The 27,398-nt window shown below is 38.3% G+C and overlaps 1 pseudogene; it reads right to left on the bottom strand.

Moving 5' to 3' along the window:
- LOC121303577 overlaps positions 1 to 27,398 on the bottom strand; it is a 43,646-nt pseudogene continuing 16,248 nt past the window's right edge.

Genomic DNA, 27,398 nt, shown 5'->3' with positions numbered 1-27,398 from the left:
AGGCCCTTCCTCCACCACGTTTCCTTTCTTTATTAGCGACAGTTCTCCTGGCTCGAGTGCTCCACTCTGCTCCGGGGTCTCAGGCCCGCTTGGCGTGGAGCATCTCTATGAGCAGGTTGTTGCAGGGCACCTCCCCGCTCAGGTGCTTGTAGTACAGGTACTCTTCAGCCTGAGTGCTGAGGGAGCGGATCTCTGGGAACTGTAACAACAGTTGCCCAAACTTGTCCCCGAACTGTGGGTAGTTGTACATGGTGTATTCCAGGAGGGCAGCGTTGACTTGCTCCTGGACACTCTCTACCAAGTGATGGTTTTCCAATAGCTTCACGTCTGCAAAAGAGAGACAGAGAATCAGGTTCAAATAACTGGGGGAAAAACATGGTGGGGTTTAATGATTTATACTGATCTTAATAATGCCACTAAAGAATGTACAAACCTGATTTTTCACTGTATTTATAGTTTATGTAGTAATGTTAACAAGGGTGAAAACCCCACCTAGATTAATATAGTGTTTCAGAGTGTCTGCATTTACATTCATGTGGGGGTAAATAGTACCTGTTATTCTGGATTGGAACATTGACTGATAGGACTTTATAAAAAATGTCTTTCAGAATTAATGTTTGTGTCCCATTATTGAATCCCCCGTAGTCTGAACAAGCTCAAATACAAATATCAGATGCAATGAAAAAAACAGTTTCCATAGTGTAAATAGAGAAATACACCCACCCCTCAATGCATAGTGCCTCACTATACCGTGATTCGGTTATAATGCAGCCCTGGAGTTGGCTCCCCTTTTCAACGTCTTTACAATGGAACCACTAGAAACTAACTGTGCATGACTGTCCATCCAACTAGTCTTGAACATGTTTCTGCCCGGAGCGTCAAGTGAAGAAATTGAAAGTTTACTGGTTGTGTACATCTACGTGTGAAGAACAAAAACATTGAAATGAAAAAAAAAGTGTCTGTAGAAGAAAAGCTGAAATCTCCTGAGCGAGTGAAAAGTGGTGCTAAACAAGTGGATGCTGCTCGTGATTTAAAAGCGGGCAAGTCATACGGTGCGCTTCTGTGAATATAAAGTGAATAAGAACAAGCAGAAGAAAGGAACTGATTACTTTCCAAAGCTGAACTGACTGTCTGTAGGCACTTTTTTTTTTTTTACTTTTGATTTACTTATGTCTTTTGGTTTTGTAGTACAGTAAGTTATGACTGGTGTGTAAATTATGAACTAGGACTGTCAAGCAGTTAAGAAAATGTATCGCGATCAATCTCCCGATTACATTTTGTAATTTCAGTTAATCTCGGTTTTAATTGCATATTTAATTGATACAATTACTTCATCCATCTTATTCATTTGTTTTATTATTATTATTATTATTATTATTATTATTATATTATTATTATTATTATTATTATTATTATTATTATTTTAAGTTTATTATTTATTATTATTTTAAAGTTCTTCTTACTACCTGTAAGGTCTTACATGGTTTTGAACCTTCTTATCTTCTGCTGACCCCATATGTCCCTGGTCGTTCCTTGAGATCGGAAAATGCTAATGTTCTGACTAAAATTAATTTGAACTCTGTTGGAGCCAGGGCATTTAGTTATAATGCCCCTTGTCTTTGGAACTAGCACAAGCAGCCCCAGCTCATCGGAGGAAGCTGGTAGTCAACGAGGTGCAAAAGCAGGACGAGAGGATGAGGTGCGTAAAGGCAGTTTCCCAGGCCAAGCTGGGAGACTGGTTGAGATGGGAGAGTGTGGAACAACGCAAGATCAGCTGGCGAGATCTATGGACAATGGAACAGAGAAGAATCAGTTTCTTCATCAGGTCAACGTATGATGTTCACAGGTAACCAATGTAGTACCACAGGTCCTCAGTATTAGGTCCTCTGCTGTTCCTAATCTACATTAATGATTTATATTCTGGTATAGTAAGCAAACTTGTTAAATTTGCAGATGACATAAAAATAGGAGGAGTGACAAACACTGATGCAGCAGCAAAGGTCATCCAAAATGATCTAGCCAGCATTCAGAACTGGGCAGACACATGGCAATTGACATTTAATAGAGAAAAGTGTAAGGTACTGCAAGCAGTATAAACACCATATGGGAGGTACTGAAATTGAAGGAATCTATGAAAAAGACCTAGGGTTTATGTTGTCTCAGAAATGTCTTCATCTAGACAATGTGGGGAAGCTAAAAAAAAAAAGGCCAATAAGTTGCTCGGATATATAGTGAAAAGTGTTGAATTTAAATCGAGGGAAGTAATGTTAAAACTTTACAATACATTAGTAAGACCTCATCTAGAATACTGTGTTCCGTTCTGGTCACCTCCCTACAAAAAGGATACTGCTTCTCTAGAAAGAGTGCAAAGAAGAGCGACAAGAATTATTCTGGGTTTAAAAGGCATGTCAGTCTTAAACAAAGAAGACTACCCGGCGATCTGATTCAAGCATTCAAAATCTTAAATAGGATTTACAATGTCGACCCAGGGGACTTTTTCGACCTGAAAAAAGAAACAAGGACCAGGGGTCACAAATGGAGATTAAATAAAGGGGCATTCAGAACAGAAAATAGGAGGCACTTTTTTACACAGAGAATCGTTGGAATCTGGAACCAACTCCCCAGTAATGTTGTTGAAGCTGACACCCTGGGATCCTTCAAGATGCTGCTTGATGAGATTCTAGGATCAATAAGCTACTAACAACCAAACAAGCAAGAAATGGCCTCCTCACGTTTGTAAACTTTCTTATGCACTTTCCACTGTATTTAATGTATTATTTCATGTATTATGCTACTTTGCATTGTATTTAATATATTATGCTTTTTTAAACTGTATATAATGTACTACTCATGTATTATTTAAAGTATTATGAATTTTCTTGTTGTTCCTGCATCTTTTAAAGTGCTTTGTGATGGTGGTCCACGACGAAAGGCTAATCACTAACATTCCTCCATCCAGGGGAACAACCACCAAGAAAAGGTATTAAAACCAAAACTCATGTATTGTTAAAGACGGTTCTAGTGTTAATGAAATGTAACTATTAGATGTTCCACAAACACACAAATATCAATTCTACGTAGTAAAACTTGTAGAAATTATATTTTATATAATGGTGTGTGTGTGTTGGAAAGATAACCAGACAACCAAATAGCTATTGTGCAGCTTAATTCAGAATGTGCGCGACAACACATGGATTAATTTCTCTTGTTAGTTTTTATCTCCATGGCAATGCATGAATCTCCTCACGATATTCAGTTGTTCGTTTTCCTACTTAGTAAGCAGACACTGACATTTAAATATCTAAATGACTATGAATTTAGTAATCTGCATTGGGACAGACAAAAAAAAATTTTCCACTTACCTACACACCATACTCCACACTGTTAAGTGGAAAAAAAGTTTTTATTGAGACAAAAATTATATATTAAAAATACAAAACTGAAAGATCATAACTGTATAAGTCTCCACCCCCCTGAGTTAATACTTGGTGGAAGCACCTTTGGCAGCAATTACAGCTGTGAGTCTGTCGGGATAGGTCTCTACCAACTTTGCACACCTAGATTTGGCAATATTTCACCATTCTTCTTTACAAAACTGTTCAAGTCTCTGTCAAGTTCCTTGGGGAGTGTTGATGGACAGTAATCTTCAAGTCATGCCACACATTTTCGATTGGATTTAGGTCGGGGCTCTGACTGGGCCACGTCAAGGACATTTACCTTTTTGTTCCTTAGCCACTTGTGTAGCTTTGTGCTTTGGGTCGTTGTTATGCTGAAAGGTGAACTTTGGTCTCAGTTTCAGCTGTCTTGCAGAGGGCAGCAGGTTTTCCTCAAGGTCTTCTCTGTACTTTGCTCCATTAATTTTCCCTTCAATCCTGACAAGTGCCCCAGTCCCTGCTGATGAGAAACATCCCCATAACATGTCACGACCATGCTTCACAGTAGGGATGGTGTTCTTTGGGTGATGCACTGTATTGGGTTTGCACCAAACATATCTCCGGAGTGGTTTTTTCATACTTCAAACAGGATTCAAGGTGGGCTTTTTTGAGTGAAGGCTTCCTTCTTGCCACCCTACCATACAGGCCAGATTTGTGGAGTGCTCGGGATATTGTTGTCACATGCACACTTTGACCAGTCTTGGCTATAAAAGCCTGTAGCTCTTGCAAAGTTGCCATTAGCCTCTTGGTAGCCTCTCTGATCAGTCTCCTTCTTGCTCGGTCATCCACTGTGGAGCGATGGCCTGATCTAGGCAGGGTCTTGGTGGTGCTGTACACCTTCCACTTCTTAATAATCGTCTTGACCGTGCTCCAAGGGATATTCAAGGTCTTTGATTTTTTTTTTTTTATACCCTTCCCCTGATCTGTGCCTTTCAGCAACTTTGTCCCGGTGTTCTTTTGAAAGCACCTTGGTGCATAATATGGTGAATCACTACTTTTTAACACAGGCAGAGGCCACTTAACTTGGTGTGTGATTTTGAAGGCGATTGGTTACACCTGAGCTAATGCAGGATTGCTATTACAATAGGGGTGGACACTTACCCAACCAAGCTATTTCAGTTTTTATTTTTAATACATTTTCTACAAATTTCTAGAATATTCTTTTCACTTGGAAGTTGTGGAGTAGGATGTGCAGATAAATTAGAAAAAGAAAAAAAAAAAACTATTTTAATGCATTTTAATTCCAGGCTATAAGGCAACAAAAGGTGAACATTTTGACATCTTCCCTTGAGAAAGAAATGTACAACATATCAAAACATTGGGCAGCTGGCTCTTTGAGCTAAAATATATTTGATATATATATATATATATATATATATATATATATATATATATATATATATATATATATATATATATATAAAATTTATTTGGTAAACCATTATAATTAAGTAAGTTGATTTGTGTCCAGTATGGTGTTAAAGTTGTTCCCACATCTTCCCAATTCCAAATCTAATCAAATAAATTGTGTTATGCATCCATGAATTCTATTTTCCAAAAATAAAAAATGAAAATGTTTAAATGAAAAAAAATGCTTTGTATTGGGAATAAAAACCGTTCGAGGGAAGTTACCTCACAAGTTCAGATTCATTTAAGTATGAGATATAACTAATGTTAAAGTAATGCATAAACGAACCAATTAAAATATTCTGTGCTAAAATGTTTGGATTATTGTGACCAGCTTTTGTTGAAGTTTACTGCAGTGTCTCTAAGTAAGTTCCTGTGCTGTGCATTGGTTTTAAGCAATTAATGTTAACATACATTTTCATGTAAAAAAAAAACAAAACAACATTCATCACTTCATAAAATATGGAAATGGTTATTTATTGGCTGATCTCTTCAGACCAGCAAAAATGATATATGGAGCATGATGGAAGGAGGAGGGAGTTTCAGAGGAGAGAGGAGAGAGATTCAGAGGAGGGAGATTCAGAGAAGGGAGTTTCAGAGGAGGGAGATTCAGAGGAGGGAGGAGGGAGTTTCAGAGGAGGGAGATTCAGAGGAGGGAGGAGGGAGATTCAGAGGAGGGAGGAGGGAGTTTCAAAGGAGGGACATTCATAGGAGAGAGGAAGGAGTTTCAGAGAAGGGACACTCATGGGAGGGAGGAGGGAGTTTCAGAGGTGGGAAAATCGGAGGATGGAGATTTAGAGGAGGGTAGCATGAGTTTTGGAGGAGGGCGTTACAGAGGGAGCACATAACGATTCCTTTTGCCTGATGTACAAAGATGTCTTAATATGAACACCGTACTCTCAGCCATCTCCTCTGTGTCACCCTCAACCCCTCCCTCTCCTACTGTCAGCACATCTGTACTGTGCTACGCTCCTGGCACTTCTTCCTCAGCAACATATGCAGAATTCACGCCTTCCTCACAGACTACTCCACACAGCTCCTAGTTCAGGTCCTGGTACTGTCCTGCCTTATTTGAAACCGTTCTTATCCATTTATTACTACTTGCTCTTAATAGAATTTACTCTTATCAGCAAATATTTTTACTGTAAGTTTAAGTGCTCTTAGTCAAAATCACTCTCAAATGTAATTATTTACTGTTTTTTAATTTCTATTTGAATTTGCTCCTATTTACTACTGACTTTATTGTATTTTATAACTGCTCTTATCTGTAATGTGATATTTTGGAACAACTTTTAGTCGTCCTGGATAAGGGTGTCTGCTAATAAATAAATAATAATAATATTAAGGAACAAATTGATACCAAAAAACCTTAGTCTGACTGGGGGTGCAGCTCAAAAACAAAGGGCTTTGTGAGTTTGGCTCGTGGACTATAGCTTTCTCTGCAAACCCCGACTCCACTCACTGTGTTGAATGCGCTCCAGTACTGTACAATAAAATAGTGCCGCAGGGAATGAACTACGGAATGTTGAGAGGGTCAAGACAGAGGAGTGCGATTGAAGTGATTAATAGCCTTATTACGAATGTTACCATCTGCCCTGCAACATACAGTACTTGTCAATTTTTCACAAAATCTGTAAAGCAATACATTACATTAAATGAATATTACTGTTGCATTATTTGTTTATATTTTCCATGTGTGTCTCAATATATCGCTGCCCTCATTATAAGCAGATTTATATTGGACCCTATGATCCACTATAAAGTGAAGGGGTTGTGTATATCTAATCAGGAATGGTCACATATGGTCACCGCCTCTATAAATAATTGGTATAAGCTTAGTGAATACAGGAATATTGTTATTGTAGAATAATATACTGTATAGGTGGATAGATAAATAATAGCTAAGCCTGGGTGATGAACTCACCTGATCCTGTGAAGAAGCACATTCACAGATTAATTGAATATTTTGAATAATCTTTTCCCTGCTCCAATGAATAAAGAAACTCTGTGACTCATTGAAAGAGACGCAGAAGCCGATGCAAAGATAAAAAAGAAGACGCGCCTCTTCACACATGCCTCAGATTATTCCCAGGCCTCCAAGTGCTCTTATTATTAAAGCACCTTTTGTTTGGGAGAGGCTGGCACTAAATTGCAATCGCTTAAGGGAATGCGAACTATAAAAGCTCATTTTTCTCCCTTTTAGCTATAGTTGTAGTATGAATGCGAGTCAGAAAATCGAATGATAGGTCAATCCATTAAGCTTCTATTAGTGCCTAGTGTAGAACAAAGCTGACATGTGTTGTCTTCATACACATTGCTTTTAGAGGAGCACTAATTTTAATTAAAACTCTACCTGCTCAATGAAGACTTCTATTAGACAACAAATGGCACTCTTTTAACATATATAAATAAATAAAGGAATTGGTTTGCACTGAAGTACTCAATGTGAAAAATGTCAATAATCAATGCTTGTATTGTGCTGGAAGTAATCATGCCTTGTATTGTGTACACAAATGAAACAGCCTTTCTGTACAGCTGAGCCCACAACCCCTTCGACACACAACACTTCTATTTCCCGTTTTCCCTTGGAAATAAACAGAATAGCAGATGTTCTGGTCAAAAAGACCTAAATATGTGAAAAGCTAATTCTGAAATGGATTTGTTTGGGATTTGGAAATTTTAAAACAGATAATAAAGGAATGTCATTTATGTGGGAAGTGTACATCTGAACACAACCAAGATTTTCATGTCTCGTTTTTGTTTTTGTTTTTTTTTACTTAAAAAAGAAAAAAGTAATGTATCTCAATATTACTGTTTTCACATTATTTTCATAGCTTTTGTAATTTGCAATGTAATTAAACCTAGCTTGACGAGCGAGGATTGACGTACATGACGATATGAGGGGTCTATTCAATTGATCTAAACAGTGGTGGATCTAAAAAACACCACCATTTTAACATCAAATTAGATCATTTTACTTACTTTTAAAAACGAACATACACTAAAGAGCCTCTTCCGCTGTTAGATAAGTTGGTTTATCAGAGGATTCTTGTAATGATTCAAACAATGGCAGTGTTCAGATCCTACACCATTCCAATCAGTGGAATAGACCACAATGTCTTCATTATCCACACAGTGATGCGAACAGGTAATGTACCATCTCTATGGTGTGCAAGACAGACTGAGAAAACCCAAAGGATACAGGATCAGCAGCTTTGATTTTGGCTGGGAGTCCTGCAAGAAGCACTGGATTGGTCTTTGAGAGGAACATCATTGGAGGAAAGTTCAAAACAGCAAGCCTCAGGGATCTATACTGGTCAGGAGACTAGCCAGATTGGTCCTTGACTCCAGGGTTCAATATATTCCTAATATTGGGAAGGTGAATAGAGGCAATTCCACCCATTGATCTTCTGTCTGTCTTGTAAGTTAGAAGTTCAATTTGGGCATTTCAAATTGGGTAGAGGTAAGAAGTAAAAAGATACTGACGGGGAAAAAAAAAAAAAAAAAAAAAAAAAAAAAATTCATTTTACAAAAAACGTCTATGTTTTAGCGACAGTATATAATTAATTTACTTATGCTGTATCAACTATATTTAAACAATATAAGTCAATATTTATTTATGTATGCTGTATTCATATATTAAATATGTACTGCAGACTCAGCCAGAGTGGAAAATTAAATGCCCCTCAGGAAGACTATTGTTACTTCCAGCCTGCGGATTCGGGCATTATAGCCCCCTGTCAGTAATAATAGTTTTCCTTCGGGTCAATAATTTTCCACTATAGCCCTCTTCTCCAGTCCATATTTACTCACTTTCTCTCTCGTTCACTCTCTCCACCTCTCCACACACAAGATATGCCATGGCCCAAGTGACAATATTGAATTTAGTTAGCCTTCGCATTTTTAGTGGCAGAGCGAAGCAGAGCCCTGAGTCAATTTAGTTGCTTCATTTTAAATTGGGATTCCCATGTGTCCTTCCGAAATCTGCTGGTTTTTGGTTTTATGACTAAAGGAACTTTCATTTTATTGGTTTTTTGTTTCTCGTGGGCGGGGTTGTGGGCATACTTTTGAAGCTCATTTGAGCTGCAGAGGTTGAGCAGACAACATGTCCTGTACGAAGTGATGGATTTGCTCACCCAGACCCAAATTATCCATAAAGACATAGCTCTGCATCAGCAGCTACGTCATGTAATACTGTTACCCCCAGGATCATGCTTTATTATGTCTGTCCAGCAGGATAATGTGTTGTCATGTGTCTTCATGCAACACTATTACCCCCAGGATCATGCTTTATTATGTCTATCCAGCAGGACAATGTGCTGGAGAATTCAGAGCTTGTTGGGACACAGGCTCAGTGGCGGTGCCCATCGTGAGAAGCCTGCTGATATATTGGGCGATGCTCTGATGTCTGCTGCTGATGTGCATTTGAGCATAAGTAATCAGCCCGATTCCTGACTTCATGCCAACAGCGGTGTATTTTGAAAGCTCTATCTGTAATTATGTTTCTATGTCTGACATATTATCTCAACAACACGCAGCTATTTTTATGACTCAGCTTATTAAAAATCATGGGAACGAATCTGCAGTAGAAAAAATCAGTTTACAATAAACGATGATTCATTTATCAGCACGAATGAATTGATAGTGTATATTGTTTAATGCAAATAGCATGCATTTACGTTTCTGTGATAATACTTTTTCATTTTAGATTTCGTTGTTATGTCTAGTTGTAAAAGATCCCAAATATATTAATGTATAGCATATATACATTTTAGCTGTGGACCCACAGGGAAGAAAACGAGAAGAGGATTGTTTCCTCATCATGCTTTAGACCCTTACTGCTCAGGTACTTGGAGAGTCCAATGAAGACTAGCTAGACTAGGGCTTGCCTTCGGTGGGTGTAAAGAGCAGATTGACTCACCCATATACTGTAGAAGGTGTGCAGAAGTACAGGAGAGCTTATAAACACACAATTGATTAAAAAAAATAAACACATGATGTAACTGTATCTGTATATCCGTGTTTCTGGAAGGAAAATGTTTTTTTTCCACCTGTGCGCTGACTCTTGTTCCTCAGGGATTTCCTTTACCACGAGTTGCCTTGTTTGGTCTAAATCCCATTTCCACGTAGGTTTTAGTATTTCTTACATACTTAAAGGAGTGGTACAGTACACAAACCGATTTTTTTTTTTTTTTACCTATCCTCGTCTAATAGCATTAGTTAAAGAATCTTCAACAGAAGAAAATGAGGCTCAGTGATAGTACTGCTAGTACTAAAAAGAGGCAAGGTAAAACCAAGTCAAGTAGACAAACATTTCAGCTAGTGCTTTCAAGTTATGGTAGGGACTAACAAGATGCAAGAAAATACACCTGCACACCATGGCTACACTCCTTAAGAGAATTGTTACCAAGCAAGCCTACACTGAAAATAGTATTGTTAAATCTTTTTTATTATACAAACAGAATCCACAAAAAAAGGAAATGGAAAAAAGAGATCAACATGAGTTGGTCCACTGATTAATGCACTTTGTATTTTAATATCTTCTTTAAAATAGAGATTATCCAAATTAATATTTTCTTCATCATCGGTTTCAGAAATAACATCAGCTTTTAATGTTATGTGGTATTTCTTACTGATGTGTTCCTTACATACACAGAGCAAGGTGTTGCGGGGGGACTGCTTAATGGTTGCACTCTGTGTACCAGCTGTACTTTGAGATTAAAAGGTGTTTATGCACTGTTATTGCATCCACAGGGGTCTAAGTCACTAAGACAGAAAATGATATACATTCACACCTGTACAAAGTTGCTCCTTAAGGTAAGATCTACTCAATACATGTATTAGCTTTATGTCCTTCAAGTTTTAAGTTAACAGGCATGAATAGTCAGTAAGAAGTGTAAACAGTAAGTTGTGTTGAATTCAACTACACTCACCAGGATTGAAAAGGATGAGAAATTTGAAGCAGGCAATCTCCCTTCTGTCAGCCTGGAGGGTCTGTAACGTAGTGACTAACTCCTGCGCTCTCAGCACAAGGTTACTGAGAGTCACTCCAGCCTGGGCTGCCACCACAGCCAGCTCAATCTAGAAAAAACCAACACATCACAAAACACTTATTGCAGGAAGAACTGTTCATAGCATTATCATGCGGAAGCTAAAACATTTTTTATTAGAATCAATCAATCGCTGTTGCCAAAATAAGGATTTTTGTGTATCAAATAAAATGCATAAATGTCACTTATATCGGGCTGCTATTTTTCAGTGTTTCAGTGCTTAATCAGAAACCCTAATTATATCTGTGGCTGTGTATTGGGTGCATGTATGTTTACCAACTGATTGGGTTGCAGGATAAAACATGGCTCAGCATGTAATTTTAGTATGACAGGGTCTTGCAGCATGCAGTCATTCTGCTGCATAATTTGTTACCAATGCCAAATCTTTTAAATACTGAAAAAAAAAAGTTCAGTGAGCCAAATTTCAAGGGCATTAATATTAACCTGCATCTTCTCTATAGTAAAACCATAGCAAAGTGAACACATAGTAAAACATAGGTTAGCATTGTAAAGCCTAGAGATGTATGGTAGAAAAAAAAAAAAAAAACAAGGAAAACTATGGGAAATGCATAGTATAACCAGGAGTAAACTGCTAAATTACTGTAGCAAACATTTCTAATGAGTGGGGTTAATATATACGGCAGCAACATGTTTACACATCGTGTGGACGAGATCAGAAATCCTGGTCTGCAGTATAGAGCCCATTCCTGGCACAGAACCTGTATTAGGGAGTCCCAGGAAGGGGGTTTGCTTCACAGATCAATGGATATGAACCCCATTGAGCAGGTGTGGGCTCTCCTCGATCAATTCTGTGACAGTACATCCCTAATACAGGTTCTGTGCCAGGAATGGGCTGCAATCCCCCAGACCAGGATTGCTGCTCTTGTCCACACTGTGAAAGCGCGTTGCTACCTTGCATGAGTTAATGGGCTGCACCACTAAGTATCAACCCCACTTAGGTTTTGCCAGAGCTTTGTATAGTTCCAGAAAAAAAAAAAAACAGGCACTCTTTCAAACTCGAGAGTCTCTGTACATGCAGTACAGTATATATTTAATTGACAATATACTAAATGGACACAAATATATTGGTGAACTTTTCAGAGAATACAAAAAGCGTTTTTCAACAAGATGCCTATATCAATGTCTTTATTGGTTGATGTGGTTTGTAAGGTTCCTTATAAAGTAGGGATGGTGTTGGCTCCATTCTAGGTGATAAGGTCTTAATATCTCTTAATCAGTCCTACTGAGAAGAGGTTGAATGTGCCACGATGGTGTGTCTGCACAGGTGTGAACAGATCAGTCACTGATAACAATTAGGATAGAACTGTATGCACTTGGAAGAAGCAGGAAGATTATTTTGTTTAATGCGAGGCACAGATGTGCCTTTTAAAAATAAAAGGTTTGCACTAAATAATGATTTTGCAAACGAAAAGCAAGCATCTGCAAGGGTCACTCTCTGGTCACAAAAAGGAGACATTTTGCCAAAAAAAATTTATCCTTAAAAAAACCTTTAAAAATAAAATAACAGCATTTCTTTCATGTGTCCTAATAGTATATACATTTGCAGACAAAAAGTATTGGCACTCTACAGTATAATTCAAGAAAACATGATAAATACAAACATTTAGTGAACACTAGCCACTAATTAATATAACAGACCAAAATACACTTTTCCTGGTAGTGCAACAATCTTTATAAAAAAAAACACACTTAAGCTATTTCAAACAGTACTGTCACCTTTACATTAAAAGTGTGTAGAAATGTAATATAACTCATATATTCATTGATTGAAAACCATTACATAGTAACTAAGCTGCATTACAAGGTCAATAGTAATTATTTCCAGCATTTTCACAAAATACAGCAGATCGTGATCAAGGCGAAGGAGTTAGATTAACTGCTGAGAAAAGCACTTGTAGAAAACTATAACTAAGGAAACATCTACAGAACAGTATCGAAGAAATCCACAATCTGAGCAATAATCAATAGATACCACATAACAAATTAAACTGAAACGCTAGAAAGAAGAGTTCAAAGAACATTACATGTACAGCAGGTAGGAGAATCAGCCAAGCAGCACACAATACTGCATCAAAGAACTGTACAAAGGCACCTGAAAAGACTAATAAATGTACTGATTGTTAGATGTTTCCCTCTCTTCTAAACTGAGCTAATTAATATGCATATGGAACGAGGTAATTGCCACTGAGGCAGCTACTTAAAGCAGCTGTAGTGGAGTGAAATGAAGAACAAGAGGAACGAGAAGAACGGAGAGAACTGAGAGGACCGGAGAGGAATGAGAGGACCGGAGAGGAACAAAGAGGACCAGGGAGGAACCAAGAGGACCGGAGAGGAATGAGAGGAACGAGAGGACCAGAGAGGAACGAGAGGAACGAGAGGACCAGAGAGGAACGAGAGGAACAGAGAGCAATGAGAGGACTGGAGAGGAACGAGAGGAACGAGAGGACTGGAGAGGAACAAGACGGGAGAGGACCGGAGAGGAACCAAGAGGACCGGAGAGGAACGAAAGGACCGGAGAGGACGAGAGGAGCGAGTGGACCGGAGAGGACGAGAGGAACGAGAGGACCGGAGAGGAACGAGAGGACCGGACAGGAACGAGAGGAATGAGAGGACGAGAGGACTGGAGAGGAACGAGAGGACCGGAGAGGAACAAAGAGGACCGGAGAGGAACGAGAGGAATGAGAGGACTGGAGAGGAACAAGACGGGAGAGGACCGGAGAGGAACGAGAGGACCGGAGAGGAACGAGAGGAACGAGAGGACTGGAGAGGAACAAGAGGACCAGAGAGGAACGAGAGGACCGGACAGGAATGAGAAAACCGAAGAGGAACAAGAGGACCGGAGAGGAACGAGAGGACCAGAGAGGAACAAGCTGATTTGCGTGCAGGTGCTATGAGTTGGTGCAGGATTGTAGAACACCACAGTGACAGCCAGCTGTGCTTTCTATCTGAGTGACAGTGAGACCGAGATGGTTGTGAACAGTGCAGAGTTACTGGACTTCTTCAGCGCTGACGAGAGGTTGCTGGTCACTGAGTGCAGAGCCAGGCTATAGGAACTATCGGTACATTAAAACGGTCAGTGACTTTTCTGAATCTGACTCACCTGGGCAAGAGAAAGGGGTTCCTTCCCCTTGCCTGTTTTAGATTCTACTCCTTTCCTCCCTGTTTTATTTGGCCTTATTTATAGGAACTTTTATTACAAGACTGGTGTATTTGAATTTATTGAAAAGTTATACAGTGCTTTGTACTGGTCTTATTGAATTAATTGCGATCGTTACCAGTCATTACATTTCTTGTATTCTTTTAATGAGTGTGTGGATGTTTAGGAAAGGGGGTTCACTTTTAAACTTGGTTGGGAGTGTGTGGGCTCCTCTGGGGTTGTTTAGGGGCAGTTGGTACAGACTAATTCTGTTCCCTGCCTATTTTACTTTGGGTGATTATTTTATAGATATTTGGGATTCTTTTAGATTTATTTTGAATTCCTCTGTGTTGCACTTGAAAGTTTGCTTGTGTTATTGATTTATTGTATCCCTGTATAATATTCTTTGTTTTAGTCTGTCCCTTTTTGAGCGTACACATTGGTCTGGGTTGGCTGCTGCTGGGGTACCTCAGGCTGCCCCTCATATGCCCTGCACAGGGTGAGTGTATCTGCATGTATGCTTCTGCACTTTTTAATGGAGAAAAAAAAAGGGAAAGCCTTCGATGAAGAAAACCTTGCACAGATAATTAAACATGGAGGTTGTCTGATCATGATATGAAATGTTTTAGCAGTTCAGGGACTGGGTACAAAAGAATGCAGCAATGTATCAAAATATTCTACACAGTACAATGATACCATCTGCTCGTAGGCTGACTGGCCGACAGTTTATCTTCCAATACGACAGTGGTACTCTGGTCCTCAAGACCCATTCCAGTCCTGGTCTTTATTACAGCCAGGTCCTAAATTAGTTAATTGCCTCTTAGCAGCTTCAATTAACTACATTAGAACCTGCTTGGAGTAAAAACCTGGACTGGATTGCATCTCGGGGGCCAGAGTTGAGTACAACTGCAATACAACAATGACCCAAAGTCAACTCTGGAATTCTTGAAGAAAACGAAGGTAAAAGTTGTAGAAATTGTGTATTTTGCTTTTTGTTTTATTAAAAAGTAGTTAAAGTTTATTAAATGCTTGTCTTTAATCAATTACCTTGAAAATGCTATAATAAGCATAGGGTGCCAATACTTTTGTCTGTGACTTTATATAATAACAGAATACAAAGCAGTTTCCCTTAACTTGTTTAACTCAGCTTAGATGTGCCCATTTTAACTTATTTTCCAGTACAAGACTCTGAATCCATGAAATTAGTTACCTGAAGCTGGCTTAACTTACTTACCCAAGGATTACATTTTATAATTAACACAGACCTACCATTTTATTACAGGCTGTAAATACTCAGGATCTGGTAATGGCTTTGTTCCCAAACACTGTCAATGCAATTGGATATTATATATGAATAATAATAATAATAATATTGTATATTAGAAAACTATTACTAGCCATTCTAACCAGAAACCAGGGAATAATGAATAGATAAAAAGGTGGTGGTGTTCAAGCCAGGTCACATGATAGCTCTTAGCAGGTTGTACCTTTAAGTTTACCTTCTCCCAAACCTCATGACCGGACTCACCAGGGGGAGTCCCACCAAAACCAAGCATGTCAAAATGTTGTGATACCTGCTTATGTCAACTGTTTTTATTTTCTAATAAAAATATTGTTTTAAAGAGTAATAGTGGTCCTAAATGACGAGGCTGCTCTTCTTACCTCTTGGCCCGTCACCAGGAGAATACTGCCTTCCTTGCCGTGCTGCACTTGTCTGAAGATGTGGTCCAGCACTAGCAGCTCGCTCCAGCAGTTATGCAGCAGCTTCATTTGATCTCCTACCTGCGAGAAAATACAAAATCACTCAACCATCACATATACATCTTGGTCTGAATGAACAGAAAATGAAAATCCTTGACCTGCATTTTACCTGATTTAAAATACAATTAAGATCCATCACCGTTTAGATCAACTGATAAGACCCCTGAATGTACCAGTACAGTATTTGATGTTTCCCTCCAATGAATCACAAAGGAGTTCGGTCTTTTCCTTGGGTGGTGGATCAAGGATGACTGGGATTCAAACACTATTCCCCAGTATAACCACTGGGATTCAAACACCATTCCCTAGTATAACCACTGGGATTCAAACACCATTCCCCAGTATAACCACTGGGATTCAAACACTATCCACCAGTATAACCACTGGGATTCAAACACCATTCCCCAGTATAACCACTGGGATTCAAACACTATTCACCAGTATAACCACTGGGATTCAAACACCATTCCCAGTATAACCACTGGGATTCAAACACCATTCCCCAGTATAACCACTGGGATTCAAACACTATTCACCAGTATAACCACTGGGATTCAAACACCATTCCCCAGTACAACCACTGGGATTCAAACACTATTCCCCAGTATAACCACTATTCCATATTCCATATAAACCATATTCCGAACTACACAGTCCTGCACATTTCCCCGTTTCATACAACACGCATGTTGCACATAAACCTAAACCAACAAGTTACAGTACAGCAGTCATTTGATCCTTCTCCCCTGTCCTTACCGCAGAGCAATATCTTAGCAATGCTTTATTAACCTCCCGCTCTCTCACACTGAGCTGCACTGTACCTAGCAATGCTTTACTAGCCTCTCGCTCTCTCATACTGAGCTGCACTGTACACAGCAATGCTTTATTAACCTCCCGCTCTCTCACACTGAGCTGCACTGTACCTAGCAATGTTTATTAATCTCTCGCTCTCTCAGACTGAGCCACATTACCAGCCAGTCCACAACAATCAACATATTAAAGCAGGTGTCCTAGATAGGTCTTAAAGGGTTTCTGCCAATTGATATTTTAAAGGAATTCTACCAGATCACAGACCTATGAATAATCCTAAAAGTTAAGAGCCTGATATTACAGTGTAAAGGCTACTGGAAGCGCTCAGTGTTGAGTAGCAGTGATGTGTTGGTTAGGGTTGACACAAGGTAATAGAAATGTAAGCTGAAAGAAGCAAACACAAAATTGCAAAAGTCAATTTGAGAGCAGATACAAACCACAACCTCCCTGTATGATTGAAAATATCTGAAATACACAGACACGGTTTAAGAACCACACAAAAGACTTATTTTTGCAGTGGAGAAATGGCGCATTTAAACAAAGCTAACAAAGCGTACATTTCTCTCTGCTCTCCTTTCTAATCTGAGCTCTCAGCCCCTTGCCCGATGTGTTTTTCATTATTGACACTGAATACAGCATTGTGCAGTTCTGACAGCTACACAAACATTTGCTTTGTTCTCTCGGCAGCTGAAGAGATATTGTGTTTTTTATTTTATTTTTACAATCTTCATCAGCCTCCCACTATTACTTGATAATAGCTGAATAGACTTCTTAGATTGTATTTATTTTTTAAGTTCATAGTGTATTTTTTTTGGTCCCTCCTCTATATTTCTCATGTCTTTTTGTTGATACCCTGCTCTACATTTCTCGTGTATATTTGTTGGTATCCTGTTCTATTTCTCAATACCTCATTTCTACAAAGCCATTGCTGCTGAAATTGTAAAAGCACTTTGCAGTTTGTCTATGTCTGAAAGAATGTAGTTTTTGTCCACAACAAATCCATATGGAAATTGACTGGAAGTTCACTTGTTGGTTAGGTATCCTTAGTCCATCTTAAAGGTGTAGGGTTAGTAAGTACGTTTATTTATGTATATAGCGCCTTTCAATAAAAACAAAAATTACAATCAAACGAATTAAAACAATTAAACATGAACATGAAAATGTTATAGTAAAATGAATAAGGGTTCTTTTAGATAATCAGGTGCCATTAAGTGTTTTGTAAGTCACAAGTAGGATCTGATAAATCAACTGTAAATCGTACTGGAAGCCAGTGTAGAGAAGCCAGCACAGGAGTTATGAGGTCACCTTTTTTTTTTTTTTTTTTTTTTTTTTAAGCACTCGCTCTACTGCATTTTGAACAGTCTGTAACCGTGAAAAGGCAGGGTCTGGTAACCCAGCAAAAACAGCATGTAGTAAGTCTAGATGAGACAAAAGCATAAATTAGCTTCTCATAATCAGGCAATGAAAGACAAGACCTAATCTTAGCAATATTTCGTAGATGATAAAAAGCCACTTTGGCGAAATTAAGGGTATGAGCCTCAAAACATAAATCAGAATCAAACATTAATGCCACATTTCTGGCCTCTGATTTTGGGTTTGAAGTTAAATTACTCAACTCAACCCAATGTACCACCATATACCTTTCAGTACCTTGGATAAAGGCATCTGCCAAATAAATAATAATAATAATAATAATAATAATAATAATAATAATAATAATAATAATAATAATAATAATAATAATCACAGTTTTGAAATTCCTCCCCAACCCTTATCTTCCCCAATCAGTTACCAGCCACTTTGGATCACTAAGTAGATGTTTTCTGGGCCGTTTTCCATTTCTTTAAGTGACAGCTAACAGCTCAGACCTTCTATTTCTTTCCTATATAATAACCTGATATAATTTTCTATGATCTTAACAACCCTGCACTAAAATTTATATACCAGATTTTTCATAGAACTAATTCCACTATATTTCTTTCATAGCTAGTAGTGTTAATATGTGGCTCTAACAGCCACCGCTAGGCAGTTTCATATATAGAGTTAAAGAGCAGCAGGATTTACACCTTGCCCTGCTCATTAAAACTGACCCCAGTGTCTTTAATTTGAGCTCATATTTTGAAATCAATGAACAGCAGGTTTGTATTGCATTGATTAATTGAGAGCATCTCTCTTACAAACTGTGTATACACACAGCTGACAGACAACATGGCTGCACTGTAAGCAAATGCAGTTTGCAAGATTGTAAAACATTACTGAGGTAAAAACATAGCAAATCATACAACAAATGCTTAATCTTTTATCAGTGTCTTCAAAGCAACATATATACCGTAAAAATCGCTGGTCTCCAATAAGCTCCGGGGCTGCTGGGAAATATGGTAAATAGACGCCTGGTCTCTTTTAAACGCCGGTTATGAATAATAATATAATGCGCATCATACTGAATGTTCCAGCTAATACACACACACGGCTTTATAGCGAGCTTACCAATTTGTTTTTCAACAGCCATGAAGAGATTCCAAGACCGAGGATGAATAACCAGAAAACTGATTTTATTTAATTTTAAAGTTAATTTTTTTTTTTATTATTATTATTATTTTTATGACGTTATTAATTTTTTCTTCTCACAAACTTTTTCCGACATGTTTTTGATTAAAGTTCAAATTGCTACTTCTTGGTATCTAAATGGTTCCTGTGCTTTTACATGGTCCCACCGTCCATTGGACACCGTCTGACATCAATCACGTGATGGAATTGTTAGACAGCAGGAGGCAACTGCAACTTCTAATAATGTTTTATTATTCTGATACCTGCATTAAAATAAAACAAAAAAAGCAAAATAAGAGGGAGGCAAATGTGACCACTCCTTACACAATCATGTTAATTACAAATCTTTAAACCCATGCAACAGTTTAGTCAACATCAGTTAAGTGCAATGCGAACCTTGTAAACCCATCTTATTTAATTGCTTTAAATAAAGTATGACTTCCATGTACACCTAAACTAAACAACTAGATCTGAGATTATTGTAAATAAAAAAATGAGCTGTGAACTCTGATGCACCAGACGAAAGCATCAGCCTCGTCCAATTAAAGAGTGTGAAGAAAGAAGCTTTCAATGCAGCGGGGGGCGCGCAGCTGAGCAGCAGAAGGTAGGGTTGGCACAGCTGTTTTGGAGGCACTTGGCAAAACAGCATGCTTTATGTGAATGAGGACACTTCAGCAAATTTGTTCTTTTTGTTTTGTGTTTTTCTCTCATTAACTTTAATAGCTACTTAGCTCGGACTGAAAGGTGTGATCCTTGCCTGGCCTTTCTTAATAAATTTACCGTGACAACCCCTGTTCACAAACTTGAAACCCACTTAGTGAAATAGTAAGTGGATTTCAGATTGGATCTGGACAGGGAACATTAACACATTGGGATGAACAAAGGTGAATTGGTTTGACCAGTTAATATCTTTTTTTCTTGTGTTCAAACAACTTATTAAAGAACAGAATGTTTGTTACACTCTATAGGACAAAACTGATTTCCAATTAAATATATATGAAGTAAGCTTTTGAAAGAGATGTATTGTGTGTGCTTCATAAGAAAGCATGATATATTTACTGTAGAGATAAAAACTAAAATACCTTTTTATTCTTTTTGAAATTGTAGTTTTCAAAACTATAATTTAAATGTGTCGTAAGCAATTAATACAATGGTGGCAAATCAACCAGTGTTGAACCTATTCAGTGCTGATTTCTATGTTCTAGATCAGTGGTTCCCAACCTTTTTTTTCACTGGTCTGTTTGGGTTTTTCCCACAGACCAGTGGCCATGCATTTTTTCACATCAGCATTTTGAAACTAATTTGCATGTGTATATGTATAAGTACATGTAGGAAGTAAAGTATGTATATAGCATACCTAACAATGAGATTCCTGGCTACAGTCTTCACTACTAGGTCAGCAAGGAATTATGTCCATTTGCGCATTGAAACTTGCTGATGGCAAAGTTCCTGTTTCTTTTGTTTAAAATGTTTTTTTTTTTTTTTTTTTTTTCCACATTCTGAATGCTAGATAAATGGCTCCAGTAAATGTAAACGCCAGTGCTGGTCCCCGCAACCATTACATTGTTTAGCAAATTAATCGATGCATTTTTAACACAATGTATTATTCACCAGTGAAGACGAGGTGGGTGGAAAGCAAGCTGGAAAAAAAAAAAAAAGATCAGACAGAGTGCAGGATGTTACATATCACTTCTGGTGGGCTGTGATGTGTAAATTAAATGGGGTTGGTGGCGCACAGTCAATGGGATTTATAAAATTTTGGTTAAATATGACAGCGTCAAGAACAGACTCTACACATTAATTCCAGAAGTAGTGTTAGTAGAATTTCCTTTTGGCATATAGTCTTGCGAGATATTAAACCTGGCTAAATAAGTAACAGCATCAAGATGAAATCGATCATTCAAACTACGGTACAGTTCACAAGTCAAGCTACAAATATAGCCTCTTTTTGTTTCATATTAACTTCTGTTACCATATGCAGCTAACCTCTCCAAAAACATATGGAAACAATAGAGATATTCCTATATCCCTGGCAACACTCTAGCACATATTTTACATGCGGAGCGAAAAGACTGGGAGAGCCAGATTTAAATGTTTTCCCTGAATGTGAACAAGCAGTAGAATGAGCACTGATTAGAAAGATGTGAGTTTACGTGATAGATATTTTTTTCTAATAACTCTGGCTAAAAAAAAATGTATTGTAGTGTATTGTAATGATCTAAACACCAGCACCCCTATTATCCCCTCAACAAATACAATAAACATACAGTGGAAAGATGCTGTGAATGAGTAGGTATTAGGATCTGCCACGGTGTAGATCATCAGTAGGTGGTGTTTTAATAGTATAAATACAATACCATCACCTGCCATATAGAATTAGTGTACCATTATATTTGTGATAAACACACATGACACTCAAAAGGTCTTTTTTAAAAGGCATCATGGTACTCTAAGAACATCCAAATGAGAGCGATTTGAAAAAATAGTAATATTTGTGATATTCTATTAAAATGTTGTCATTTTCATTTCTTTCAGACTGCTAAAATTAAGACCGAAAAGTTCATAAAATGGGTGAAACTTGGCATGTCTGGTGATACAGAGCTTACAAATACATCCATGAGCAAATTAATAAAATAACTACAAACGAAAAACAACCAAAAAAACATCGAAGACTTAAGTTTTTTTTCTTTTTGTTTTAATAACACTTTACACGCAGCACAGTTCCCAAAGGACTCCAACAATAATGACTTTGTTCAGTTTAGAACTATCAGTTTGCAGTTTGCCTCCCTTCATCTCTGCAAACGCTACTGTAACTGCTCCGAGGGCAGCGCCCTGACTTTTTACAAGATTGCAGGTGGTCAGCGAATTGTCATTGTAAATCCAGAGAACCACCACAAAAACTGTTTCAAAAAGAAATGCTGAGCTGAAGGAAGAGTCTATCTGTGAACCCTGTCTAAGGACAGCTCTGGCTCCTCAACACTAACTAATTAAGGTTTTGTGAACACACTGCAATACCAAGGATATTGAGAGACACAGGGAAATGAGTGAGCCACATCACTCAGACACATGGATAAACAGGGAAATGAGCGAGCAACATGCCTCAGACACATGGATAAACAGGGAAATAAACAAGCCACATGGATAAACAGGGATATGAGCAAGCCACATCTCTCAGACATGGATACACGGGGAAATCTGATTGGCTTGTAGAGCTTAAAATCTCTTCCAAAATATAAAAAAAATATTTTTAAAGCACATCTGAATGGCTGTTAACAAATGTAGAATTTTTGTCAAAAAAGGTTAAAAAAAGAATTAACTTTTAAATTCTTGCCATTTGTGTAATGAAAGGGGTTGCCTTTGCATGTGTGCAGTATTCCCCCCAGCATTAATGGCACATCCCCAAGGTAACCCTTTCATTACATGAATGGCAAGCATTTAAAAGTGGAAAATGGAATTGGTAAGCATGACGCGAACCGACTTTATTAGTGTGCATCTCCACTGAGACTTGGTTTCATACATTTACCATGATTGGACATATTTGTTAATATGCTTTACAAACCTTTCTGGGCTTTACAGTGCTTACCTGTGATGGAATAATGAATCACTGATGAAGACCTAGTGGTTGAAACCATCACTGTCTTGTTTTCTAAAGTTGAAATGATTAAATACATTTCTTGACTTTGTCTAAAAGAGCGTGGTCAACCTTTGTTTTGTGTCTATGATGGTATAATTAAAAATAAAATGGGCTTGTGAGTGAAAATGTGTGTATTGATGTGATGGTCATAAGAAACAATTGATCACCTTGATCCCATGAAAGACCCTTATGAAAGGAGAAACGTGTTGAGCCATGAAGTGGCCTTTTCTTCATTGTGGACGATGTTCTCATTGTAGTCCTGGTTATTCATCACAAATGAAATTATTTGTTTTTAAAATGAAATGACCTTCCTCAAATAATAGGTAGTTCTCATACCACCATGTTAATTGTTTACATAGCCACCCTTTCATTGCCCAAATAAGGACCAGGGCTTTCCCTACAGATTAATGTGAGAAATGGAGCCCAGGGCAAAGCAGATACAGTGCAGCAACAAATGAATCAGCCTTAATTAAATAGATTTATTTATACGAGCAAGAGAGACTTATTTATATGAGTGAGACTTATTTCCAAGTACACCTGATGCATCCTTTAGTTGTAACCACTACAGCTTTCCTCGTTCCATCATTTAAGGTCCTGTTTTTTTTTTTTAACAGAGTATTAACGCGTGTGACAGAGTAGCCGTCTGCCGTGTCGGTGCGTGCATTCGCTGATGAGTGACAGGCAGGAGATCGAGACGGAGGTTGAAGTTGATATGCCCCGCAGACGAACAGGATTTATTTACATATCAACACAATGAACAGTTCACGTGACACTACCAGCAATGGTAGCGCACAGAGTACATACAACACAGTGTATGAAAACTTTGGTGAGATCTACAATCTAAATGGTCAATAGTAAAATAATCGGCCAGCTGTCTGCGGTTTCAACTTGCTTATTCACTCTTCTTTATTTATTTTTTCTCACTCTGTCTCTCACTCTCTCACACACACACACATCTATACAAACTGCTGAGTCTTAGGGGCTGATCTAAGGATAGGTGTAAAGTGATTTGCGGCTGCAAAACACCCATATTGCTGCCAAAAAATGTGTTTAGGTGACGTAAAGTGGGGCTTTAGTGGTCACTAAAAATGCAGAGTGTCACTTCTGTTTGAGAGTTTCTGCTTGCCTTTTTGGGGCAATGCATCCATACAGCTCACTGTACAACAAGATGCTGGTGGCAACAGCTGAGCAAAGCATCCCTTTTTCTTCCCTCTCTCAATTTAAGATGGAAATCAAAACTACACTTAAGGGTATCAAGTCAATCCAATTCCATATAAACTAACACAGGGCAGTATATTTTCATATCATTTTGCAAATAGAAAAAAAAAAACATGTTAATGTTACAAATCTGAGAAAGAAACAACTTTGCATTAGAGACCTTGATAATATTACTTAATGTAATATTACTCAGCTGTTTGATTCTGCAGAGAGTTTCTGTTTTGTTTTTATCTACAATGCCAATGAAAGCTCTGTGCTGACAGATTTTTCACTGGACCCTTTAAAAGATGCTGCCTGCCAGAGCATTTCCCCATTAGTCTCCCTCCCATATTTCTTCATCTACAAGTAGCTGCCAGTCCTGCACTGACACATCCCATCTCGTCTCAGTTTCAGTGTGTATTTACGAGTGTCAGCAGTGACCTCCTCAATCTCTTCACCTCTCTAGTACTCTTTCACCTTTCGTCCTCCACAATAAACAAGCACAGCAGCCTGGCCTCTCATTGTCAACCTGCAATATGAGTCCTGTGGCTGAAGGCCAGTGTAGTCAGTAACTTTCAACTGGCTGACAGCAGGTGCATGTTAGGGTCTCCTGCTAACAGCACAGCGCGACTCTTGCTAGTCGTTTGTCAGACCCTGGGTGACAGAATTACTGTCTCTTAAATGAAACGATATATCTGGGGACAGTCATATCTCTATCAGAGCCCAGCCCAAGCACATGTTTTGATCTGCTGGAGACCTGAGCTGAAACTAAAGGACTCATTGACCTACTCTGTATTGCTTGTGACATCCAAGCCACAAAAACTCAACATGAAAAACGCAAGCGACTGAAACGTGTTTAAGACAATTCCTCAGGGTCTAATTTCATAATCTAAACAATGGATCTAAATAGCAAATTAGCTTTGTGTTAATCATGTAGCTGTTTTCACCAATGGGAGACTTTTGGTCCACTTTTTAACATTAATACCCACAATAAAAAAACAGGTTCATAGACTAAATTCAAATGACATTTAAACTGTTTAGATCATTAAAATAGACCCCAGTGTGTCTAAATTATAGTTGTCATTTGTTAAACTTACATAAGAACTAAGATAAGCATGTACCATGTTTAACAAGGGGTGTGGTATAAAGGGAATAACAAAAGCCCTTTCTTGGAGGGTAGAGTACTATAAGTCAGTTTACGTCACTGAGCTGACTCCTGTTGCAGTGTTTGTCGTCAAGGTATATAACACTACATCAGTGCCTTTACAGTAGCTTCCTGATCCAGGATTAACAAAACAATTGTGCAACATTGTCTTGTACACCTGTCTAATAAACACAAAGAGCTGGAACTGAGTATCAACGCATACATCAAGCACCATGTATTATATAGCAAATACTGTACTAAACAAGGATTATAATCTCACAATAGATGAGTCAATAGCACTACACAATGCAGTCTGTGTTTATAATAAACAGACTGTTATAGTTTGTGAAATTATATGTTCATATAATAAAGAGAATTCAACCTTTAATAATGCTGCCACATCCTTTATCACATGGACAAACAGTTTCACAAAAAGCCATTCCCAGGGAAACAATTGCGTCCTTAGTTTAGATGATTATTTAAAGTATAAGCTGAGGTTCTTTAGCAAAATAAAGCACAGTGCCTGATGCATTACTATGATAAAAATGGTATTTCAGGAGGTCCCCATGTGGCTCAGCTGCTAGAAGCACAAGCGCTTGTTGTGCAGTCATACAGTCGGGAGGGCGGGTCCTGGCTGTGCAAAGTCACTAGCCTTCATTGGCTCTCACACTGCCAAGATGAGGGAAGCAAAATTGTCTGGGACTATTTCTACTTATCACCATGCACCACATCCTACTGGCCAGGAGCCTGGTGAGCTAAAGCTGGCACTTGTAGGGCTGGCTTTGTCCTCCAGAGGGCAGTAGCTCATTCACGCTGAAGCTCCTCTGTTTAATGGTCGTGGGACTGGCCAAGGTCCACTGACCTTCTCCTGAGTTAGTGGAAAGCTGCTGCACTGAAGGAGCGTAACTGGACATTCTTAGTTGGGGATAGAAAATTGGGGGCAAAAGATTGGACAAAAAAGATTTCTGCAGGTATTTCATATAAAATCTCTGCTTAAAAAATGTACAAACATTATAAAATAACAATGTCTCACGGCACTGGCCATATAGAAAAGGTGAGCCTAACCCCAAATGAACCAGTTTTTCTAAAACAACTCTGACCTCAGGGATCCCTTCAATCGTGTGTTTGCACAGACAGGGAAGGCAGCCTCCAGCCCTTTGTAATTAATAACTGCAAAAATATTAAGCCCAGTCTTTGTTAATCTTTCACTTTGTGGTTTAATTTCCATGCTGGTTGAGGTTTTGGACCCACACACCTGCTCAGACTGAGGACTAAAGGAGCGCTCCTAAACCTGTCAGATATCGAAGGGCTTTTACACAGAAGCAAGTGAAGCAGCGCTGGGGACAGAGTGCACTGGAAGGGTAGACACACCTACAGGATGATTAACTGCTCTATTAATATTCACCTTCGCATTCAACACAACAATGCCAGGAAACAAGCTTTCACAATTCAACCTCTCGTATTATTGACAACAAAATGTTTCCTGTGATTTTTAACATTTTCTAACACATTTATATTTTGGGGTCTGTTCAATGTTATATGGTGGCAAATCTAAATACTACAAGGGTACAATAACAGGCTCTCTAACAATGTTTGTGAGTCTCTTCAGTGTATTTTTGTCTTTAATATGCCAGGTTTGGTTTAATTAACATTTTAAAAAGGTGGCGCTACTGTGTTTACATACTGTTTAGATCAATTATACAGACCGCAATTCAACTAAACTAACTGCATTGTTGATTAGTTTGATAAAGATGTTAACATTTTATTACTTATATTACCCCAAAGAGCCGGCTCTGTCTTATATTAACACATTACATATTAACATATGCTAAAGCTTTACTTTATTAATAAAGAAATCCTATGACTATATCAAGCTATTCTCCCTATTCTCATAAAACCCATCAACAGTAATATAAGATATTTAACAATAATGCTCTTTATTTTTTATTTAACAATAAGACTTTTTATTTATAATAAATTATAAAAAAAAAATGTAAAAATTAAAAAACAACAGGCAACACTGTCCTAGTACCTGATGTAATATGTATATTCAATACATACTACTGCTATTGTAGCTTATATCTGAGACTGTGTTAAACAAAAACATCTTTCAGGGGGCTCCCGAGTGGCGCATCCAGCAAAGGCGCACAGATTGCAGGATGCACCCTATAGCCTGGAGATCACAAGTTCAAATCCAGGCTATGTCACAGCCAACCATGACCAGGAGTTCCTAGGTGGTGGTGCACAATTGGTTGAG

Source organism: Polyodon spathula, chromosome 33 (assembly GCF_017654505.1).
Source record: "Polyodon spathula isolate WHYD16114869_AA chromosome 33, ASM1765450v1, whole genome shotgun sequence".
Lineage (NCBI taxonomy): Eukaryota > Metazoa > Chordata > Actinopteri > Acipenseriformes > Polyodontidae > Polyodon > Polyodon spathula.
This window is presented reverse-complemented; position numbering and strand designations above follow the sequence as displayed.